Raw genomic sequence first — 22,119 nt, forward strand, 5'->3', positions numbered from 1 at the left:
ACAACCACTCCTCCGGATACCCCTTGTGGCATGGCTTGTGCACTGCCCTCTACTCCCCTGGCTAGCTCTTGTCAGACACCCCTCCCAAGCAGAATACTTTAACCTGAGACTCCCCTGTGAGGGTCTCATTGATTGTCTCTTACAGCATATCAGTTAGACTTTGGCCTCTCAATTCCAACACCGGTTTCCCAGAGCCCTCCTTCTAGGGGCGGAGAGGGGGAATTTAAGCTAGCTATGACCATCACTCATCTATGCTGAGCTGGCCCCTTTTAACTCTGTCTTTCCCCCTTGCAAACTGTCTGTCCCACTCTCTCTCCTCCTCTGTCTCCCAGGAGGCTTCTCTTTAATCTCCAGGCCAGGGCTGATTTAACCACATGACCTTCTTGCTATGGAGCACTGATTTTCCCCACCTGGGGAGGAGAGCTGACTGAGCCACAGGTGGGGCAGGGCCCATCACCCCTTAAAGGGGCCAGTCATCTTCTGACACTTCCCTTTGCCTCCCAGCTGGTGTCTAGCCCCATAAATTTAGTCCTTGCTCATGGAATCAAAGTGCCTTCTTCACCACCTCCTCCTTTGCCTAAGCAGCAAGAAGTGATGGGAAGCAGGAGAGCTTCTCTTCCCGGGCTGGCTGGTTGACACAGCAGCTCCTCGGTTCTCCATCACAAAGGCTAAGGCTCCCCTGGCCCGCATGCCCCTGGCGCTTTATGAAGCACTGGGAGCGCATTTGTAGCTAAGTCCCCACAATACGGGGAGGCGTTCTAAGCGCCCCAGTGCACAGGCAGAGCCTGAGACCAAGGCAAGGAGCAACATGCTCAGCCTGAGTCTAAGCTCCTAAATCCCAGCTTCTCTAAGGAGGAACCTCACTGCCCCACTGCGGCAAACCCTGCCCTCCACTCACACCCCATCTCATCAGCTCTCTGTCACCTCCCCCCAGGACTGTGCTTGCTCCCTCAGTATTATGCACTGTTTGTAGTGAGACACAATCCAGAGGCCTCAAGCATGGTAGGAAGATGCCCACTGAGAGACAGTCCCTGCCTCAAAGGGCTTACAGGCTAAACAGACTGTCCTACAACCCCAAATTCCATCCTCTTCATCAGCCCCAGGCCTCCCTCTCCTGGGACCATCACCTTCAGGGCTCCAGCTTGGCCAGGAGCACTAGAAAAAACTAACAGCTCTCGTTCTCTGGACAAATACTAATTCCTCATGCGCAAGGCAAGGTACCCGGGGCCCCATCCAGCTCTGGTTCAGTGGAGTTACTCCCACTTTGGCCGAAACCGACCCCCTTCCTTATTTGCCTGTGAAGTTCCCAGGCCCCTAAATGATATTGTATGAATCCTCCTGGGAATAAGAGCAAGGAGATTAGCACCCTGGAAGGAGTAGGAGGGGTTCCGAAAGGATCTGAAATATGGCCCCACCTCAGAGAGCGCATGGGAGATGGACACAAAAAACTATCAGCCCCATTCTGCTTCCACTGGCCCTCCCAGCTCACGCTATGAACACCCGTTCTTTTCTTTCCTATGCATTCAAAGAGCCTCTTATACCACACTCACATTAGAAAGAGCAAACTACATAGACACAGACCTGCCCTGTTGCAATTTAATCTGTGCTGAGTTTTCAAGACCAAATGTTGAAAATGGGGCGGGAGCAGCCAATCATAGCTAATCTAGATCCAGACTCTCCCAGCAGGCGTCGCTGTGGGGACTAGTGCAGGATCATTGGCTGGGGCAGACTTGTGTTCTGAGGTGCAGGAGCGCCAGCAGCTCCTGGCACGTGTAAGCTGCCTCTTTTCAAGTACCCATCCTGCTCCTGGAGCCTCTGGTGAATCCACTGGAACGGTAAAGAGACTGGATCCCCATTCAGTGTGTTCTGTGCAGCCTCAGCATCTCACAGTGGAAGGCTCAAAGCCCAGCATGGAGGCAGGGTGTCTTTTCTGTCAGAGCGTCGCCTTGGAAGAAGGAGCACAGGGTAAGAAGGGCTGGTTCCGAGGTCGCCTCTTTTATTCCACAAGGGATGCCTTGTCCTGCTGACCACCCCTGCCTCCACGTCACCTAGCATGTCTCCCCCTAGGACAATGCTGCCTTTGTCCTGCTCTTTCCCCACCAAGGGCCCCATCGCTCCCCCCGAAATCAGTGACAAGCTTCCACTATCTCCCATGGGAACAGGACTGCGTCTCCGCCAGCCTGCACCTGAGCCAACAACGGACACACTCATCAGCCGTCACTTAGTGGTTGATTCTGCAGGCGCATGGTGGGCTTGATCCCCTGTGAGTCAAGAGCTCTTAGCACCATGCAGGACTGGGCCTTGAGGGGCAGACTGACTCTGGGTTACATACGTGTAAATCATAGAAGATTAGGGTTGGAAGAAACCTCAGGAGGTCCTCTAGTCCAACCCCCTGCTCAAAGCAGGACCAACCCCAACTAAATCATCCCAGCCAGGGCTTTGTCAAACCGGGCCTTAAAAACCTCCAAGGATGGAGATTCCACCACCTCCCTAGGTAACCCATTTCAGTGCTTCACCGCCCTCCTAGTGAAATAGTTTTTCCTAATATCCAATCTAGGCCTTCCCCACTGCAACTTGAGACCATTGCTCCTTGTTCTGTCATTTGCCACCACTGAGAACAGCCGAGCTCCATCCTCTTTGGAACCCCCCTTCAGGTAGTTGAAGGCTGCTATCAAATCCCCCCTCACTCTTCTCTTCTGCAGACTAAGGGTATGTCTACACTGCCCATGTTACAGCGAGGCCGCAGCAGCACTGTGATGTGGGCAGTGTAGTCACGCTTTATCGCCGGGGGAGAGCTCTCCCGGCGATAAAAAATAACCACCCCAAATGAGGGGTGGTAGCTTTATCGCCGGGAGCATGGCTCACCGTGATAAGCGCTTTCTATACTGGCGCTTTTCAGCACCAAAACTTTTGTCGCTCAGGGGGGTGTTTTTTCACACCCCTGAACAACTAAAGTTTTAGCACTGAAAGTGGCAGTGTAGACAGCCTAAATAAACTCAGTTCCCTCAGCCTCTCCTCATAAGTCATATGACCCAGCCCCCTAATCATTTTTGTTGCCCTCCACTGGACTCTCTCCAATTTGTCTGCATCCTTTCTGTAGTGGGGGGGCCCCAAAACTGGATGCAATACTCCAGATGTGGCCTTACCAGTGACAAACAGAGGGATCGAACCTGGGACCTCAGTGCAGGAGCCTCTACCGCATGAGCTAAAAGCGAACTTGCTCTTAACTAAGGCTGTAGAGCAGACTCATTTAACTCTCTCTCTCTAAGTGGTCTTGGTGCCACTAGATGGGACAGAACACCACACCCAGAAGATGGATGGGTTACACAGGCATTGTCTATCCCCTCACAGCCTGGTGTGGTGCTGCAGGCGTGCCCCACCTTCATCTTCCCCTATTGCCCTACTGGGGCAGTAGTAGGTCCACTTTAGCAGCCCAGAGCCAGGAGCAGCCAATACACACTAACAAAACAGCACATCACTTGTTTAATAAGATTTCAGGACAGGAGCAAGCACAATAAACAGCTCGCCAGGAGCCTCAGCTCATGACCCTGCGTCACAACTTAAAGCCCACAAAGCCAGCCTCTGGTTAGGCTGGTCTGGAGCCTGAGAGGAAACAACCATTACCCACTGCCACCTAGAGAGCTTCTACTCCCGCTTCTCTTTTGCTCAGTTGCCTGTATCTGTTTATATAGCCCAGCTGTAGGGTGGGTGGCAGCTCCTTGATTACATCCCAGACTGGCCCAGTTGCCTTTAAAGGGGTAGTACGCTCCTTTGCAACAGGTGTAAACCACTGAAATCATCTGGGTTACTCCAGTGCAATCGAAATCAAAATCTGGGTTTAGGCCTGGCCTGCTGCCATGGAAGACAATGGAAATTTTTGCCAGCATCCTCAGTGGGAGCAGGGCCAGGCTCTTAGGGTCTGTCTACACTATACTTAGACTCCCACGGCTGGCCTGGGCCAGCTGACTTGGGCTCGCAGGGCTTGGCCTAAGGGGCTGTTTAATTGCAGTGTGGCCATTAGGCTCGGTTGCATCCCGAGCTCTGGGACCCTCCCACTTTGCAAGGTCCTCCAGCCCGGCCTCCAGCCCAAGCCTGGTCATCTACACCACGGTTAAACAGCCCCTTAGCCCGAGTCAACTGGCCCAGGCCAGCCACGGATGTCTAACTGCAGTGTAGACATGTGCTTAGTTTCTGTTTTCAGCCTGTAGCTTAGGACTTGGTGCTCCAGAGAAACCCAGGCCTGAAAATCCTCAGAACTGACCCTTCCTCCCCACTGTCGTTCTGACAGCTCTAAATAGGGTGTTGCCTCCGGATCTGCCCCAGTGAGGGGTGCAGGATGGAGGACACGGGATGACTTTACAGCTTGGACTATGATACAGGCGGCTCCTTTACCAAACACAGGCTGAACCAGATTCCATATCACATGGTCAGGTGAAGTCAGGCTGGAATTTTCCCAGCATGGCCCTCACCAGCAAAACACCTGAACTGGGTCCAGGCATCACGGAAACGTAAGCTGTTTGGCACATGCAGGAGGAGAACAAGAGCCAGTGCTGAATGGTGGGGCCTTCCTGGGGAGGAAGTGAGTGATCTTCCGGAACGCTGTGTTATTCGGTGAAGTTGCCAGGCCCAGCGGACTCCGCAGTGCCAATCTTTCTTTCGCACTCCAGTGATGAATGGAAGATCCTGCAGCTTGGGTGAGTAACTGAGGAAAGAGTATTTGTAAAGCAGAGACAGCTGGATTCCAACGGGGAGGCCCAGGAAGCAGATGAAAAGAGAATCACTGGTGATGGATGAGAAAATGGCACTGTCATAAGGTGCCCCCCACCTGGAGTACCCTCCTGTGGCAGGCTGGGGCACACCACGTGTGCTAGCCTCAGTATTCCTCCTTCAGAGTCCCCAGAAATAGTCCAGTCTTTTGAATACAAATGGCTTTTGTGGGTTAATTTATTACAGAAGAAAGCCCTGGGCACATAAACCATAACAAAAGAAGTGCCACAACTATAGTTCAGACAGTAAAACAAGTAGAGCCCAGGTTCGCCCTGCCCCCCCCCCCTCTGCTACAACTCTGGCGTCCCTTGCCCTGCCCTGCCATTCTGGTACAGATCTGGCACCCCTCACCACCACCCCTCGGTATGACTCCGGCGCCCCTTGCCCTGTCCTGCCTTTCTGGTATGGATCTGGCACCCCGCCCCCCGTACAACTCCGGCACCCCTTGCCCCACCCCACCTCTCTGGTACGGCTCCGGCACCCTTCGCCCCCCCAGTACGACTCCGGCACCCCTTGCCCCCTCCCCGGTTTGATTTATGTATTTATTTATTTGCAGTGTAGGCCTACCAATAGCATGCAGTGTAGACATCCCCACAGTTGGGTTGGTCAAAAAATAGGAAAATAATTGAGTGAAGAAACATGCCCAGAGACCCTGGTGGAGGCCAGCATGGAGTCAGAGCCTTGAGGCAGTTGTCCTGTGGGAACAACACCATTGTATCCCAATGAATGGCTTTGTGCGGTGACACAGTGATGTGGCATTAACCCAATAGCTGGGGAATTCAGCATGACCCGGTCAGAACACACCGTTGTGGTGTCACAATGCACATGGCTGAGCAGGGTTCTACCCGCATTATGGGTAGTGTATGTATTATTATTCATAAGAACATGCTGCAATTGTATAGCTCTTGCCATCCAAGGCCCTCAAAGCACTTTGTAAAGGCCAAGTCTGACAAATCCCCCTGTAGAGTAGGTAAATACCATCTCCATTTTACAGCTGGGGAAACTGAGGTTAGGCAGATAGGCAACATGACTTACCTACAGTCTCTCAGTGAACCAGCAGAAGAGTTGTGAAACAGAACCCAGGATCCTAAATCTCAGGTTCCTCTTTAAACCACTAACCCACAGTGTTTCTCTGGTTGGTACCCTATAAACTAACCCTCTTTGTCTCTGGACAGGCCCAACAAAGTGAGAACTGCCCCACAATGTTGAGGATAGGGACTTGCTGAGAATGAGGGAAGAGGGTTAGATAAACAAGCTTTGACCTAAGACTTAGTGCAGTCCAGTTTCAACCTAAACTCAGTCCCAGATGACCCCCTTCCTCCTACATTTCTGTCCCCCTGCTTTCATCTGGGACAGGAAACTGATGTTCCTTTCAAAGCCCAATGAGCGAGGCTAGGAAAGGAGAAGAAATCAATGCTTTGAAGAGGACACGCCATCTCGTCACACTGGATAAGTGGAATCCCAGCCTGTGATGAGAGAATGGTAGCGAGCCACAGGCCTTTCTAAGAAGCTGTCCCTGCTTCACAAGCATGATCCATGTAAGGCTTCCAAGTGACGGTCATGCCTCAAACGCGCCACAGCCCTATCCCAGGCAGGAGTCTGCAACAGCCTCTCAAACCATTCAGCCTTCGCTGAAACAGCCTCACCTCCCCTTGTCTCACAAACGGCCATTTCCAGACTGCAGATCTGAACTGGATCAAACACCTAACTCCCCCCTAGCCTCGCAAAAGCGCCTCTATCGCAACAGAAGCTAAACTAGGAAGGTGTTGGGCCAGGGCCGGCTCCAGGGTTTGTTGCCGCCCCAAGTGATGGGGGGGAAAAAAAAAAAAAAGCCGCGATCACAATCGGTGGCACTTCGGCGGCAGCCCCACCGCGCCGCTTCATTCTTCAGCGGCAATTCGGTGGCAGGTCCTTCCCTCCGAGAGGGACTGAGGGACCTGCCGCGAATTGCTGCCGAAGAGCCGGACGTGCCGCCCCTTTCCGTTGGCCGCCCCAAGCACCTGTTTGCTGCACTGGTGCCTGGAGCTGGCCCTGTGTTGGGCCTTCAAGGCCCTATGCCTGGGTGTTACTAGGGTTATTTAGCATTCCCAGAAGAATGGCGTCTGGGTAGGAAGAACTCTGAAGTGACACAGATGCTGGTTAGAGTCAAGCTCTGTGCAGCAGAATCCACGGCCCAGAGAACCAGTGCCAGGACTCGGACTCTGAGCTACTGAGTGCAGCAGAAACCATTCGTGTTGGATCACTAGTGCCAGGAGTCCATGCCACAGCACTAGTGCCTGGATTTGGACTCGCAGCGTCCAAGTGCCACACGATCCACACATTGGAGCGATCGTGCCAGGATCCTCTCACTAGCACTCCTTACTCAGGCAAATCTCCCACTGATTTCAAGTGGCATTTTGCCCATGTAAGGAATCCAGGATCAATTCCCCCCCGTCTCAGTGCAGTGTGATCCACCCAGCAGGACGTGACGTGCCGGGATTCAGCCCGCCAGCCAGCCTCCTAATGCAGTAGCAGCCGCTCCAGGAGAGACAGTTTGTGCTTAGTCTGATCAGCTGCTTGCTCCTCGCTGTAGCCGATGTTTGATTGTGCCTTCCACCAGGCAGCTAGCTGCTTACACAGCAAGCCGCAGTGCCTGAGCGTGCCCATTGCAGCACTCCATCGATGAACGGCCCGCACTCGCAGCGAGACGGGAAATGAGAAGGGGGATGGCAATACGGGCAGCGCCAGAGAGGAACAGAAAATCAAAGATTTAAAATGATGGTATGGTCAATTGGGGAAAAACACAGCAGGTCGGATCCTGCTTTCATCCACACTAGTATAACTCCAGAGTAGCCCTACAGAAGTCAATGGAAATGCTCCTGGTTGTGCCAGTGTAACCGAGAACAGAATTTGGCCCCCTTGCTCTCCAGCTGCTATTGGGCTGGAGTGGGTGGCTAGAGCTAGTCCCATGCTGCTAGCCCAGCATCCCCTGCTGCTATAGGAAGGCTGGGCCACATGAGGCCCCTGCTGCTGGAGTCTCCTTGGCTTGTGGATCACACCCAGACCTTGGTGGTCACTTTCCCTGGAGCAGGGGGGACAGATCCCCCAGGCGGTGGGAGGAGTGGGATGCTGAGGAGATGTTGGGAGTCGCTGCAGGAGTTGCAATTGGGTCTGGATTTCAGGATCAAGTCAGTGCCTAGATACCCCAGGGATGGGAGCACAAAGATTAGAGCAGATGAATTAGATCAGATGATGCTAGACTGGACTGAGCAGGCAGGCAGTCACGCTAGCCTAAGCTTGATGCGACTAGATTAGAGGAGGAATAGAGTTAGACAGGGTTAAACAGCTAAAGCAGGCAAGGGCAGACAGGGGATTTGCCATGCTGGGATTTGGCTCGGCAGGATTTTCTCCTAGCCAGGCTGAATCTGCCTGCCCTCTTGCTCAGCACCCTCCCAACAAAACTACTTGGCAATTAAGCCCCAGCACAAGAAGAGCTAGGCAAACACAGACCTGTCTCTGCTCTACCATGAATGGCCCCAGCAGGGCAGGGTACAGCAAAAATGCGATGAACGGAAGGGGGAGAATGGGTTAGAAAGAAAAGAGCAGCAACGAAAAACATAAAGATCACCAGCAAGAGCCAAAGGTCTCCCTGTGCAGAGGGAATCTGCTCCTCCCTCCCCTCAGGCCAAGCCAGAAAGATCCTGTCTCTGCCAGGCAACGGTCCCAAGAAGATGCTTCTGCCCTCAGGAAATCAACGTGCAAAACGCAGGAGGGAGAGAGGCGCCGAAGCCCCCAAAATGTGGCTGTGGGCTAAGCTGGGATTTGCAAAGGAGGATAAGGGAGGTGCCCAAATCCCATCGAAATGCTATGGGACTTGGGCACTTAACTCCCCCAGCTTAAAGACCCTCTCCTTAGCACATCAAACCAAGCACTGCGCTCGGCAGCATGGCGAGCCAGGGAGCTGCCTCCAGCAATCGAAGGGGGGATGCATCTTTCCTTCCTCAGCCTCCTCTCAATCCCCTCCCGCCCACCTCCTGCACATTCCCTTCCTCCAGCAGAGCAGGGAAATCCCAGCCCAGCAGCTATTGTGGAAGCCATACAAATGAAGGCCCCAACACCACCAAGTGCAACGCTCCCTCAACCCCCCTTGAAGTCAATGGGAGATGAAAGAGCTCAGCATCTCACAGTCTGGGGACTATATTACGGTCCCACTGTCTGGGACATGAGTGTTCAGAACATCCCAATTATTATGAGATCAAGATCCCTGGTCAAATCCAGGCCTGACTGCAAATGCAGGGGAAATTTCCTTTCCACTGACACCTGACGTGACTTTCATCTGCCAATGGCCCAGGGGGAGTTCAGGTCTGATGGCTCATATTCCTTGGTATGATTTTCTTTCTCCAGTGGAAAGATGAAACACACCTGATTGTACTTTTTCCCCAGGGCTCTGGGGACATTGCGAACCATGACAGCAAACCTGGTGGGGGTTCTCTGTGTCGCAGACCCTGAGAGGGAAGTACAGCTTCCAGGGAAGATAGAAACGAACAAAGGACACGCTCTTCACTGGACTTTTTATATGCTCTTGATAGATCACTTGTTGATGGACAAGGACTTACTTTCCCACTGATATTTGGGTCTTAACCAGGCAGAATATTTTAGGTTCCCATGAGAAAGTTGGCACAGCAGAATTCCTTTAAGCTAAACCACATTTGCAACAGATTCAGAGCTCTTTAGGGCAGGGACTCACTTTTTGTTCTGTGTTTGCAGAGCACCTGCCCAATGGATTCCTGCTCCAGCTGGATTCCGCTATGTTAATTAGATAGAAAGATTAGATAAATGTTCCTGCAGAAATAAGTTAATGTATAGATAGATACTGATGCATTCTACTAATTGATTTCACCCTTGAACATCAAATATAATCCTAGCAAATCAACCAACATGCATCTCTCTGTTTGCCTGTATGTTACCGGCAGGTGGATCATTAACATGCTCATCAATATCAGCAAATCTGAATCCTTATTTCACATCCAAGGGGAAAACTACCTTTCATGGCATATGGCACAGCCTTCAACTCCTAATAGTCCAGGAGGCATTCAAGTCCAGCTGTTCGTATGTTCAGAATGCCCAAATTAGACACGCAGATAGATCAGGGGGAGAGAGAGTGAGCTGGGAACATGTGGACGAGGAGGAATGCTGCAAAGCAGCTGTTGTGAGAGCGCGCTGTGGGTTCCTGCCATTATTTGGATGTTTTACCAGACTGTTCCCTCCATCTGCTGAACCCGGCAAGTTTATTTTAGTACTTTGTTCAGATCAACTCTTCCTCTTCCACTTGCAGCTAATGGGAGCACTGGGCTGAAGCAATCACAATCCATCTACTGAGGAACCTGGGAATGATGGGGGCGGGGTTCAAACCCAAGGAGACATTAGGGGTTTGCAGTTATCCTAGGGAGCTGAAGGAAACCATTTTAATGGTGAACCCAACTACAGCCCCCTCCTCGAAAACCCGAACCCCAACTGTTTGAAATTCCAAATCATGAACAGAAAAGGAGGCCAGATCCTCATCTGGTGTAAACCAACACTGACCTCAATGAGCTCTGCCGATTTCCACCTCACCCATTACAAATGGGCGTAGTTTAAATCCAACTAGTTTAAAAGCAATTCCCCCTTCACCTACCTGCCTAATTAGTCATACTGGGAAAAAATGTTTTTAGGCAAATTTTACCTTTTTGTGAAATGTCTGAAATACTGGCATTTTTTTTCATCCTTGCAACAACTAGTGACCTCCCCCTGCAAAGCGTTTTCCACTCTCGGGATGTCAGGGACATGCCAAATACACTTTCAGCCAAGGCTTCCCACCTGCAAATTTCTGACAGGGAGGGCACAGCCTTCCTGACTAGCCAAAAAATCTGATGGAGTGAGCAGAGAGGTCTGGAAGACTTAGCAACCTGAGCTCTGTTCCCACCACTTGGGTTTAATACGAGTTTCTACTTATATGCCTCAAATTACTGGGAAACTGAGACACGGAGAGGCTAAATGACTTGGGCGAAGGATTAGGCAACAGCAGATATAGGTTCTAATCCTGGGATGAATGTCTAGGCCTCCAAAATTTGTCAGAACACTGCCCCACCTTCCCTCCTCCAAGATTTCCAGGTGCAGAATCCCAGGAAGCAAATTGTCAACATATTTTTGTACAAATTTCCAGGCAGAATCTTTCTCACTGATCTCACCTGCCTTTACTTACCAAGCCAAGATGCAAGGCCTCCCCACCCTCTGTTCACCTGTAACAAGGCAAACCCCAGGGAACGCAACTTCCTGCTGGTTTAGGCACTACTGTTGTTAGCACCCTGAGCAGGAGAAACAGACGCTTCAGGACCTAACCTTGGGTCCTGGCAGGTAAAAGGCCAGTTAAGCTTTCCCTTTAGGGCAGCTATGGGAAGAATGCTAGGAGAGGTAGACTTTGCACTCCTTTAGAAAATCAAATTGCACGGTGTTGACCAGGGACAGGGGAGGGAGGGTGCACATATGCCTCATATGCCTCATTCAGTCATCATTCTGGTCCCATTTTTCCAGAACTGCACTTCACCCTTCATCAGAAATGTTCCGGAATGAGAGGGGGGCCACATGGGGTTAAATCCCACAGTGCCCCACCAGCACACCTAGACCTAGACCTCACGCTCTTTGGCTGAGGAGCCAAATGCTAATGTAATGCCCGTGTGAAACTGCAGTGACTCCACTGAAGCTGATGGAGTCCCACAAAGGTGAGAGCAGAATTTGGCCCTATGTAGCCCTGCTGAATGGACCTGGAAACTCCCTTACTACATCTGTGGCTCACACCCCTGTCCAGAAAGCACCACCCTCTCCCAGAGGTAAAACAGCCTCCCCACGGGGTCAGCCCAGGGCTTTTCGGCACTGCTGCATGTGGTCTCTCAACCATGACCTTGCTGGGGGACAAATCCTCTTGGGGTGTGAAAGGATTTCATCCAATCAAGGCCTTCCCAACACTGGGACAGATTCTGATCTTACTTACACTAGTGTAAATCTAGGGTAACTTCAGATCCACTTCAGTGAGGCTACTCTGGATTTACACCGCTGTGGCTGAGATCATTGTCTGGACACATATTGTACCATGTCCCACTCCCCTCTTTGTGATTCCATTTTAATTGGTCATTGTCACTGCAGCCCCATGATAAGGTGGCCTCCTCCAGAGAAACAGGGTCTGCCTTCTGTATTCATTTAAATGTGAGCGTCCCCACAAAGCTCTCTCTCCAACCTAGTCGATCCATCCCGCTCATCATCGTCCTCCAAGAGGCACTGATATTCAAACAGGAGACCCCCTTCCTTCCTGCTCTTCCATGCCTCTGCAGGACTCTCCCTCCCCCAACACTGCTGCACCGAGCCACCATGCTCCAGAGGGAGGCTCATAGTGTAGTGTATCCAGTCTATCATGCCAGCCCCAGCTTATGGAGATAACGATTTCCACCTCTGGCCAGTATCTGGCAATTGCTGGTTTGCCTTTTCAGTCCCTCTTCTTGTCAATTTCCCACCATCTCTTGCCCTTAATTGCTGCTAATTCAATCAAGGTGCTGTAGGCATGAACCACATGCCATCAGTTATCTGCCCTGGCTCACCAGAGATGTCAAGGACAACTGCTCTCCTTTTCCTCTAACTGTTTAAATCCCTGTAGGGAGAGACACCCTCTTTATATTATTTATTTATACCCTGTGGCAAGACTGCCTGCTAACAGGCTTGCTCTGCAGCAATGCCACATGGAAGAGAGTGGATGCTCTTGTCCTCCCCTGCTCTCCGGGACTGGCCTTGCACAGCCAGCTCAATCAGGGAGGAGAAAAAATCCATTCCAAGGAGGGCCCTGCAAAATGTCACTCTAGGATTGACCCAAGTGAACCGTGCTGTGTGTCAAACAGGTAGAAATTTCCTGAATCTGTGCTCTCTGGAAGGGGAAAAATAGGAGAAAAACCCAAATTAGATTCCTGGGAATCCCAACACCATCTGGCCTGGACTCTGGGCAGGGCTAAGCAGCACCTTGTGGCTGGGCTCTTCTCTTTTGAAATCGGGGAGCTTTCTTCCCCCCAGCGGCAATTCATTCTAGAATCCAGGGCTGTTGGAAACAAACCCAGACAGCTGGTGCTTTGTCTGTGCGCCCTCAGTGCAGAGACAGCAATAGAAACATCCCAATGGGCAAGCCCTAAGACAGCCTAGAGTTTCCTTCTGTAAACAAAGCCCTCACAAGCACAAGCCCGGGATGCTCCAGCTCACAGCCCCCGGGGAGAAAATGGCCCCAGGCGGGATTTCGATAGCCCCCTGGCTGGAGAGATGGGCTATCTTGGCACTAAGAGCCTGGCAGGAGGAGAATGCATGTCTGTGTCTCCTGGGAATGGACTTTGGTCAATGCCCCAAGCCCAGAGTCACGGTGTGGAGTTACTGTCGCTGTCCCTTGGAGTGCATGAGGCCGGGCCTCTCCGTTTGCATGGACACCCGAACCAGGAAGGGAACTTGCATCCTTTCATTTCATCACCGAGAATCACAGACCCAATGAGAGAGAAAAGGGGATAAGCTGCGGCCGCTGCTGTTCTTCCCTCAGCCGTTAGAATGAGGCACGTGGGCGGGGGTGAGGGGGGGCAGGAGGGTTCAGCAGAACAGGAATCGCTGGCAGAGGGCAAAGAACAGAGCGTATGGCTGAGCAGACAGCTGCACATACAGGGCTCAGAGACGTTTCTACCTTCATGCCATCACCAGGAGCTGGGAGGGAGAGTTCGTCACAGTGATGACCCGGGCTTAACCCTGCTCCCTGCCACAACATGCTGGCTTTCGTGGCTGATGCACTCCGGAGCTTTGGGTGCCCCGATGTTTGGAGGGAACTTGCATCTGGTTGGCAGCAGCTGCCAGCACCAGAGGCATGGTAAGCTCCCTGTCGGCCACTCAGCTGCCTGGCAGCAGCTCAGCTGGCTCCTCCATCATGCTGTCCATTCGGCCTCCGGCCACAAGAGGGGACAGCTGGGTGGAGAAGGCTCAGCTGCAAGCAGCTGGCCCAGTGGAGGCAGATGAGGAGGAGGGCCGATGGGTGAGGCAGAATGGAAGGGCCATGGGGAACCAAAAAGGGAAACAGCCCAGTCCCCACAAGCCCTCAGCAATACGAGGGGAGGGAAGAAAAGGCAGCCAAGGGCCCAGTGACAGAGACCTGCTGTGGGGAGAGGAAGGCAGGGCCAATCCCCCCCCAGAGGAGGGAAGAAAGGGAGAGCCCTACAGAGGGGAGAGAGCAAGGGACCCACCAGGGGTAGGAGATGGGGGACAAGAGCCTGGGTACCCGAAGGGGCTGAAGAGAAGAGCTGGGAGAGGCCCATGGAAGGTGATGGAATACAAACAGCGTATGCAGAGGAGAGGGCACCTCATTAGCGTTTGGGGGCGGGGCTTGAAAGGAATGTAAATTCATTGTAGGTAGGGCACTGGCCTAGGACTTCAGAGACCTGGCTTCTAGCCCCAGCCCTGCCACTAGCCTGCTGGGTGACCTGGGGCAAGTCCCTGGTTGCCTCCATTCCCCATGCATACTGTGGGGATAACAGCACTACCCTACCTCCACTAAGGAGAGTGGAGTGATCTAACTTTGAGGTCTGCACACAAATCCCCAGAGCTGAAGAGGACCAGACCTCAGGTTTCAGGGATTTCCACATTGTTATGCCAAAAAAAAAAAAAAAAAAAAAGGAGGATTTGACACATCCAAGCCTCCTCGGGATTGCCATAGAAATGTCACTGGAGAGAGTTTTGTCCTTCCACGAGGAATGTCTCCCCGTCTTGAGAGGCGATTTAAAGTGACGGATCATGTCCACAGCTGATGGGATTTGTAACATATCAAAGCGTCTCCTTATGGTTCATCCCTGGTGTGATCCGCATGAAGGAGCAGGGGCTGCGGCTCTGGTCCCTGATCACACAGCGCAGTGCGAGGCTGAAATCCACAATGTACTGGCCCAGAGTTCTAGCTAATTAGTATGGAAAGAAGGGGTTTTCAAAGATTGTGTTGAGGCTGGGGGGAGTCTGGTGGATTTTAATGCTCCTACCACTGGCTAATTCATTTTTAATAATGGTGATTAGAGCCTGTTCTAACATGAAGGGCTGATGTAAAAGCTTCTACTGCATAGCTGCTGAGGCATTGCATTCCTGACCTCTCCCCCTCCCCCCGCTGACCTTTACCATCCTGAGACCCTAACACACTTTCCTCAGTGCACCTCAATCCTGCCCTTCAGCACCCCTGCTATTCTAGCCCTGCCTCTTGTTTAGCTTCCAACAGCTCTGCCAATGGACCCCATTTTGACCACAACCTCCTCTCCTATTCCAGTCCTTCCCAACCCTCACTCCTTGCCAGCTAGGCTGATGCATCTCATCCCAAGCCTGCAGCATGCTGGGTCTGAAGTGCATACAGAGAGCAAACCTTTTGATGTCCACTGAGGACCAGGGAGAAGCCACCAGGCTCTTTTCACCTGAGACGAGTGAGGACGTCAGCTGAGGTCTCCAGACTTTCAAAGGAAATAAAAGCCCAGGGTGCGAATGGGCCCTTGATCGTGGCACTGCTCTTTGAAGCTCCTGCTTTGTGTTTTCTGGCCTTTATGCCTCACCCGGGCGTTCTGGGCAACTTTGGTTCCATTTGTTTCTCAAAGCGTCTGAGTCTCCAAAGGCACAGAGGGCGCACATGGAAAGCTGTCCTGCCTCGGTACGCAGTGCTTCGTGCTTAGCGTGTGGCTGCGGCTGGTTAGCGTGTAGCTGCGCCATCCTGCTGGATTTGCTGTTCAGCTCGCCCTCAGCGGGGCACCCACGTGTAAACGCACTGGAAATCAAGGGAAGCACTGCTTGGATGTTTGCTGACTGGCACAACCCTCCTCTTGCCTTGCCCCTGCTCAAGCTAAAACTAGGACTTTGGGGTTTCCTTTGCAGCTGGGAAACCATTGGTTATTATTATTATTAATTATCTTGTCTTTAAAGGCCTATAGAAACACTAGCTAATCACCCCCCACCTCAGCCTATCTGAGACAGGAACCTAAGTATTAGGAGCCCAATGTTACAAATGGGGAAAAAAGACCCAACAGGCCAGTTCCCCCCAGGAGTTCCTGACTCCCAGCCCTTTGCTCATACTATCAGATCACAACTCCTCCCAGTATCCTTCAGCCCTGACCTGGAATCAAGACTGCTTCCTGCTCCTCCAGCCCACAGAGAAACTCCCTTTTATCCTGCACCACAAACCTCATATCCAGGGCTGATTTAAATGCACCACCCACTCCTTGGTGCCAGGGGTGGGGGCTCCAGCGTTTCCTTAACCCTAAGCCCAGATGCAGTCAAGCTTTGCGTGCAATGGGTAGAAGGGTTTTTCCCCCCACTGGCCAGATCTAAACCCTCCAAGCTTCTCCCATTGTCACCTTTGCACAGTTTTCATTTAAAAAAAAATGCAATGAAAGAGGTTATCTCGCTCTCCATTTAATAAAGGAGAGGACATGAAAAGGCCACGAGACAATCTGATTCTGTGGCTTCCCAGCATAATTTCAATCCTCTGCTCTCTGTCCTCATTTCCTATTCTCCTTCCCAGGAGGTGTTTGAAAGCCTTCAATAATAGCCTCTCCTTTCGGAAGAGCTGACAGTGTCCTTTCTTCCCTACATAGCCACAGAAATGTCCCATTTTCCTTTTGATGTCAAGATAAAATATCACACACACACACACACACACACACAGAGCTAGCTCTCTGTCCCAGATTTGGTATTTTAGGAAGAAAAATGAAAAGCTATAATAAATTCTAAATCAATTCCTCACACAAGTGACCATTTCCCCTTTAAATGGGAAAGTTTAGTCCTCTTCCCCTTTAGTGGGAAATTCCTCCTCACCCTTTCATTCATTGCTTTGGTTTCCTTCCCCATAATTACAGCTCTCCAGGGTTGCATAAGCCTGTGATCTTAGCCCGAGGAAGGCCCAAAGCTGAGTGGCCTCCTCACCCCAAGATCACGGGCCACCAACCCTTCTGCTTAGCTACTAGATGTGGATATAAGGGGTGTGGGGGGGGGGGACTTCAACAGCTGGATCAACAGTTCTGTAACTGATATCCCTGGATCATGGGTGATCTAGGGAGAGCTGTCTGCTCACATGGCGCAGGCTCCTTCCTCCTTATTTCCAGTTCCAGCGGCTACATCACATTAAAAGACACTAAAACCGACTATATCTGAGGATCTGGCACAATATGTTACCAGTGTGGAATGTTGACCAATGAGGGGTTAAAGTCAGGGAACATGGGAAGGAGGGAGCTACCCACAGTTCTTCTTAAAGCTGGGCTTCCCTTCCCCCTCGACTGGTGCTGCTGAACACCTATGGAGATCTCCCCCGCCGAGTTGCACCTACAGTCAGCACAGCGGATTGGTTAAAGTTACCCCACCTTGAGCTCCACCCCTGCCTGGTGCGCTGAGACCTCCCCCTCTCTTTTCAGTCTGTTTTAACCCCTGAGAATAATAAACCACCCACTTGGACGGCCTTCCACAATGGCTTAACTTTTCTTAAACAAAGCAAAGATTCCTAAGGAGTGACAGAAATCAGAACAGTGACTCTGTTCTACTGACTTCCGGAAGCTGCTTTCTTTGTCTGAACACCACTGGCTTTCAGGTCTTCTGCACAGAGATGTGTCCAGGGGATGATATACAGGCGAAAACAATCAGTGGTTGCAACATTTTATCATTTTTATGCTGTTCCCAGATTCTAGCCAATAGGAATCAAGCAACTGTCATGGTTGCCAGGTCTGCTCATCCACGAACACTGGACATCCGTCCTTTTGTTAGAGGATTAACACACTACGCAAAGCACACAGCTACCATGACCTTGGAAATGCCTGTAGCCCCAATGCCTAGATGTGATGCCTGTCTGTCTTCATACAGGATTCCTTACCAGCCTGTGATCGCTGGACATAAAAAAACAGACCATGTTAGTTGCTTCCTCTGACTTGGACATGAAGGGAATAGCAGAACTAGGAAAGGGAGGGATGGTTAATTGTCCTCTTAAATTTATGCCTTTGTGCTTTTGGGTTATTGACCTGTATTGATATAGGTCGTCTTCAAGGAAGTAACAGAGCCATCTAGCAACTGTCACAATTCAAGTGGAGGTGGTCAGGCTGGAGTGAGTGGTTGAATATTTCTCCCTTTCCTGGCCACATTAGCAAAGCCGGACACATAAAAAAACTGGAGAGTGGAAGCTTGTGTCTCTGTCTGCTTTGGTCTCATTAGAAGCCCAGTTGTTTCCTGCAATACAGATGTGAATTCAAGGGAGCTTTTCAATTGCAGGCTCAGCAGCAGTTTAGCAGTATCCCTGCACACCTGTGGAGTTCTGACCCAGACCCCACCACACGTGGCTTGTTCTACAAATAGGAACCATTTTCAGTTCACTGAGCTGTTGTGGAGTTTGGCCACCAGTGACACTGGCACAGATGCCCAGGAGTGGGCGTGAAATTGATTAGTATTGGTTTCTAATTCTGTACCACATGGCCTTGCCATTCCCAGTCCTTTCATCCTCTCCATGAACCATGAATGCCTCCTTCTCGCTCATTCCCTTGACTCCTTTTGATCTCTCCCTCCGTCCTTCTGCACCTCATTCCAGGCTTTTAAGAAGACAGGTTGGTCTTGTGGATACCATGGTATAGTAGCATAAGGCAGCCATCCTGGAGCGCCCTCCAGTGGTAGACCCTAGCAAGACAAGTGTGCATGCCTCAGTTTCCCCTTTCTTCTGCCCACGAAAGGAACATAGTCTCTCAGAATCTGATACAAAGCCCTCCTCTGGGCATAATTTATTCACCTATGCAGTACTTCCTCCAAACCTTGTAATAAGATCATTTTCCAGGCACCACAATAAACAAACACACAGCAGGTTTTTCCCATTCCCCTGTCCCAGGACAGCACCAGCAAGTCACTCATGCGTGAGTCAATAGCAGCACTTGGACTCCACTTCCTTTGGCCCTTGCCCAGGCCTTCCACCTGAGTGTGACCAGTCTTCCTATGGCTCTGCACTCAGGCCATCAACCCGAGGGTTCCCCCTTCTGCGATGTTCCACTCCCCCGACCTCCCTGCCCGTGAGTCCTAACCCTGATCAGGGGACCCTCCGTCTTGGTTCCAGGTTCAGCTCCCCCTGAGCAAGCTGGATCTTCCCTTCTTCCTCTGGGCCACTGCCCAACCCTTCTGCTCCTCAGGGGTCCCCAGCTTTGGTCAGTTCTCACTAGCCACTTTCCTCCAAGCTCCTCCTCTCTTTCCAAACTCAGCTCTCCCACGCAGCTCCTGGCTGCGTCCCGCTCCCCTGGGTTTCAGACAGCTCGCACCTGCCCTGCTGACTCACCAGGTCTCCCTCTGTCCCCTCGCACACCACAGGTGTTGTGGACCTTGCTGCCTCTTAAAGGGGCAGTGCCACCATGCGACCTATAGGGACCCAGGATTCATTCATTCCTGACTCTGCCAACAGTTCGCTGTTGGACCTTGGGCTAGCTACATAGGCCCAAGGTTTTCAAAAGTAGCTTTAATCTTGGGCGTGTCACATTTGGGATGCCCATCTTGAGAGAGCGAGCTGTCTCAAAGCGGGCACTCAAAATTACAGGCCACTTTTGAAAATCTTACCCGCAACCTCCCTGTGCCTCAGTTTCCTCACATTAGCAACAAGGGAACATTTTTTGGTGTAGACAAAGCTGGAAAGAGTGAGATGTAATTCTTAACAGTGTGGGGGAAAGAGGGGAAGCCTTTTAATCCAGCCAGGTGATGTCGCTTCCTGTGTGTGTGGCAGAGCATACAACCGATGGGGTCATTTTAAATCAACCTGCTAGAGTAACTCATGGGAGTTGCAGCAAGGGATTATCCCAGGTAGCGCATGAAGGGAGAGGTGGGTGGGAAAAGCGATCAGCAGAGGGAATACCATGTGGCGGAGCTCTTTCTTTCCAGCCTTCAGAGGACATGACCTCTAGAGACACTGAGGGATGGATGAGATCTCACGGGTAATGGGCTTGTATGTCATATTGATCATGGGTGAGATTTTCAAAAGTGCCAGTGGGATTTAGGAACATAAATCCCACTGATATGGTATCTGTGCTCCTAAGTTACTTAGGCACATTTAAAAATCCCACCCCCTATCTTCATCCGTTCCTTTGTAACTGAGCTTCCTGCCAGCATTACCAAACCTGTGGGGCTGATTTGCAAGAATCCATTTTCTGTACAATCCTCTTTATTTTAACATTTCCTCTGCTTTGTACCTCGCAATCAGTGGGAGGGAGTCCCAGATCTACCATCCTCTCAGACACTATAGTACACTAAGGGAGTCTCTCTCGGCATCCCTTACAAGAACACAAACCCTGCTCAGCACGGACTGAGCTCTTTGATCTTCATTAGCTGGAACACAGAGGAAATTGTTTGTCCTGAGGAGTTTAAGTTCAAGACAAGCCAGGGAATTTGGTCTGCTGTGGTGTAACCATGTGTGATGCACTAGTTTGGGGTGTATGTGTGTATGGTATTATCCTTTCACTAGGTAAGGGATCTACTACTAGTACTAGCAGCTAGTGTGTAGGGTACTTGTTTAGCTCAGGAGGTAAAGGCCTGTGTTTAGAGTGCTGTATAAAGCAGGGCTAGTTTTAGACACCTATCTATCATCCATCTATGCCCTCCAATCACCCTAGTATCTGAGCACCTCAGAACCTTTACTGTATTGATACTAACAATGCCCCTGTAAGGTAGGGCACTGCTACTATCCCCATCATACAGACGGGGAACTGAGGGGCTAAGTGACTTGCCCAAGTCACACAGAAAATCTGTGGTGGAGCAGAAAATTGATCCCTGGTCTTCCAAGACCTACATTATGCCCTAACCACTGACCCCCTTCCTCTCCCAGCCATCTGTATGATTTAGACTAGCAATTGTGTCTGTTACCTACCACCAAGCAATGGGTTATTATGCTTAGGCCTTATCTACATAAGAAAGTTGCACAAGTTGAACTTAAATCACTTTAGGTAAACTGGCACCAAACCCGGTGTGGACACGCTTGTTTTTATTTAACAGTAGCTTATTTTGATTTAGCTTAAATCCGTAAGAAATCAACTTAAGTGAACTCAGTGTCGGATGCTAATAAGCTGAAAAGTGTCTACACTGATTTTGGCACTGGTTTCAACCTGTGATTCTTGTTAGACCAGTGCAAAGTCTGCATGTAGCCAGGCCTTATATATCCATTGGTGGTTTCCGGCTGTCACAAGGGTGAGCGTTGAAGGGCGAGGGGGCAAGGTGCGGGGGAGGGGTGAAGCCGGTGACAGTGAGACCTTTTGTCTCTCTAATACCTCTCGAACTTTCTCTCAGCCCGACTTTATGATTCACCGCTCGAGTACCATCAAGTAACGCGCAGTGGGCTAACAGCCCAGGCTGTGCCAGGTGGAGGGGAAGGTGGGTGTGACAGGAGTGACACACCACAGCTTGTAATCATGTTCAGTGAAGGGGAGCGAGTCAGGCAGCCTGCTGGGAACTAGCGAGTGAGTTGTTACCCACTGCGCTATGCTGATTAGGGGAGCCAGAGTTCACATTAAACACCAGCCCACTGATCACTGACGGGCCCCCTGGCTGGCCGGGCTCAGCAGAGAAGCTGAGCAGTGAACCTCTCGTTGGCAGGGATGCTCTCCCCAGGTCAGGGCTGAGGCTCCCTCGCGGGATGGAGTGGGAGAAGCTTGCCCTGGTGCAGGCCCTGTTCCAGCCTGCAAGGTATGACTCTGAAATCTTTCTCCGACTCGATGGTTCTTCTCCGCTGCCCCTACAAAAGGGGATGGCCTGGGGGCGAGGGTGGGTATGCAGGGGCTCTTGAGAGACAAGAAAACCTCCAGAGGGTCAGACAGCACTGGAGATGAAAGCCCTCAATTTGTCCATGGAACAGGTATGGTACAGGGCAGGGCCAGTGCATGCAGCTCTTCTGCCAGAGTGGCTCATTCCTCCTCCAGAGGGGACAACTCTTTGGGTGAGAAGGGACTTTCTTCTCCCCTATCCATTCAGCCCCAAGCCCCTCAACCGAGAGTGCCTTCAGCAGTGAGGGTAACTGTGATGGGGATGCCTGTCTCCTGGGAACTGGATGGAAACCACCAGACTCATTCCACATAAGCCACTCACAGCAATACAATTGCCAAGGCTGGCTTTGAATGGACAGTCTTCAGGAGCCCATTTATAGCCCCTGAGCCATCCATCCCCTCAAGACTCAAGTCCTTATAAAACCAGAGCTTCCACTGACTTCAGTCAAGCCCGGATTTCCTCCTAGGTCTCCTACCTCTCCTGTTCCCTTCCCAGGCCCACTCCTGCTCCTGCTCCTCCATGCCTCTGTGTTCTCTTCCACTTAGCCAT

At 51.3% G+C, this 22,119-nt stretch overlaps 1 protein-coding gene across 15 annotated transcripts in view; it reads right to left on the reverse strand.

Moving 5' to 3' along the window:
• Positions 1-22,119, reverse strand: part of DLGAP4 (DLG associated protein 4) — a 332,309-nt gene that overhangs the window by 272,100 nt on the left and 38,090 nt on the right. For 4 of the 15 annotated variants that reach the window (XM_065565754.1, XM_065565749.1, XM_065565751.1 and 1 more), the window contains exon 2: positions 1,582-1,945. The exons of the other annotated variants lie outside the window; for them this stretch is intronic. The gene's annotated coding sequence lies outside the window, so the exon portion shown is untranslated. The remainder of the gene's footprint in view (positions 1-1,581; positions 1,946-22,119) is intronic. 15 annotated transcript variants of the gene reach the window in all.

This window comes from Chrysemys picta, chromosome 13 (genome assembly GCF_011386835.1).
Source record: "Chrysemys picta bellii isolate R12L10 chromosome 13, ASM1138683v2, whole genome shotgun sequence".
NCBI classification, from domain to species: domain Eukaryota; kingdom Metazoa; phylum Chordata; order Testudines; family Emydidae; genus Chrysemys; species Chrysemys picta.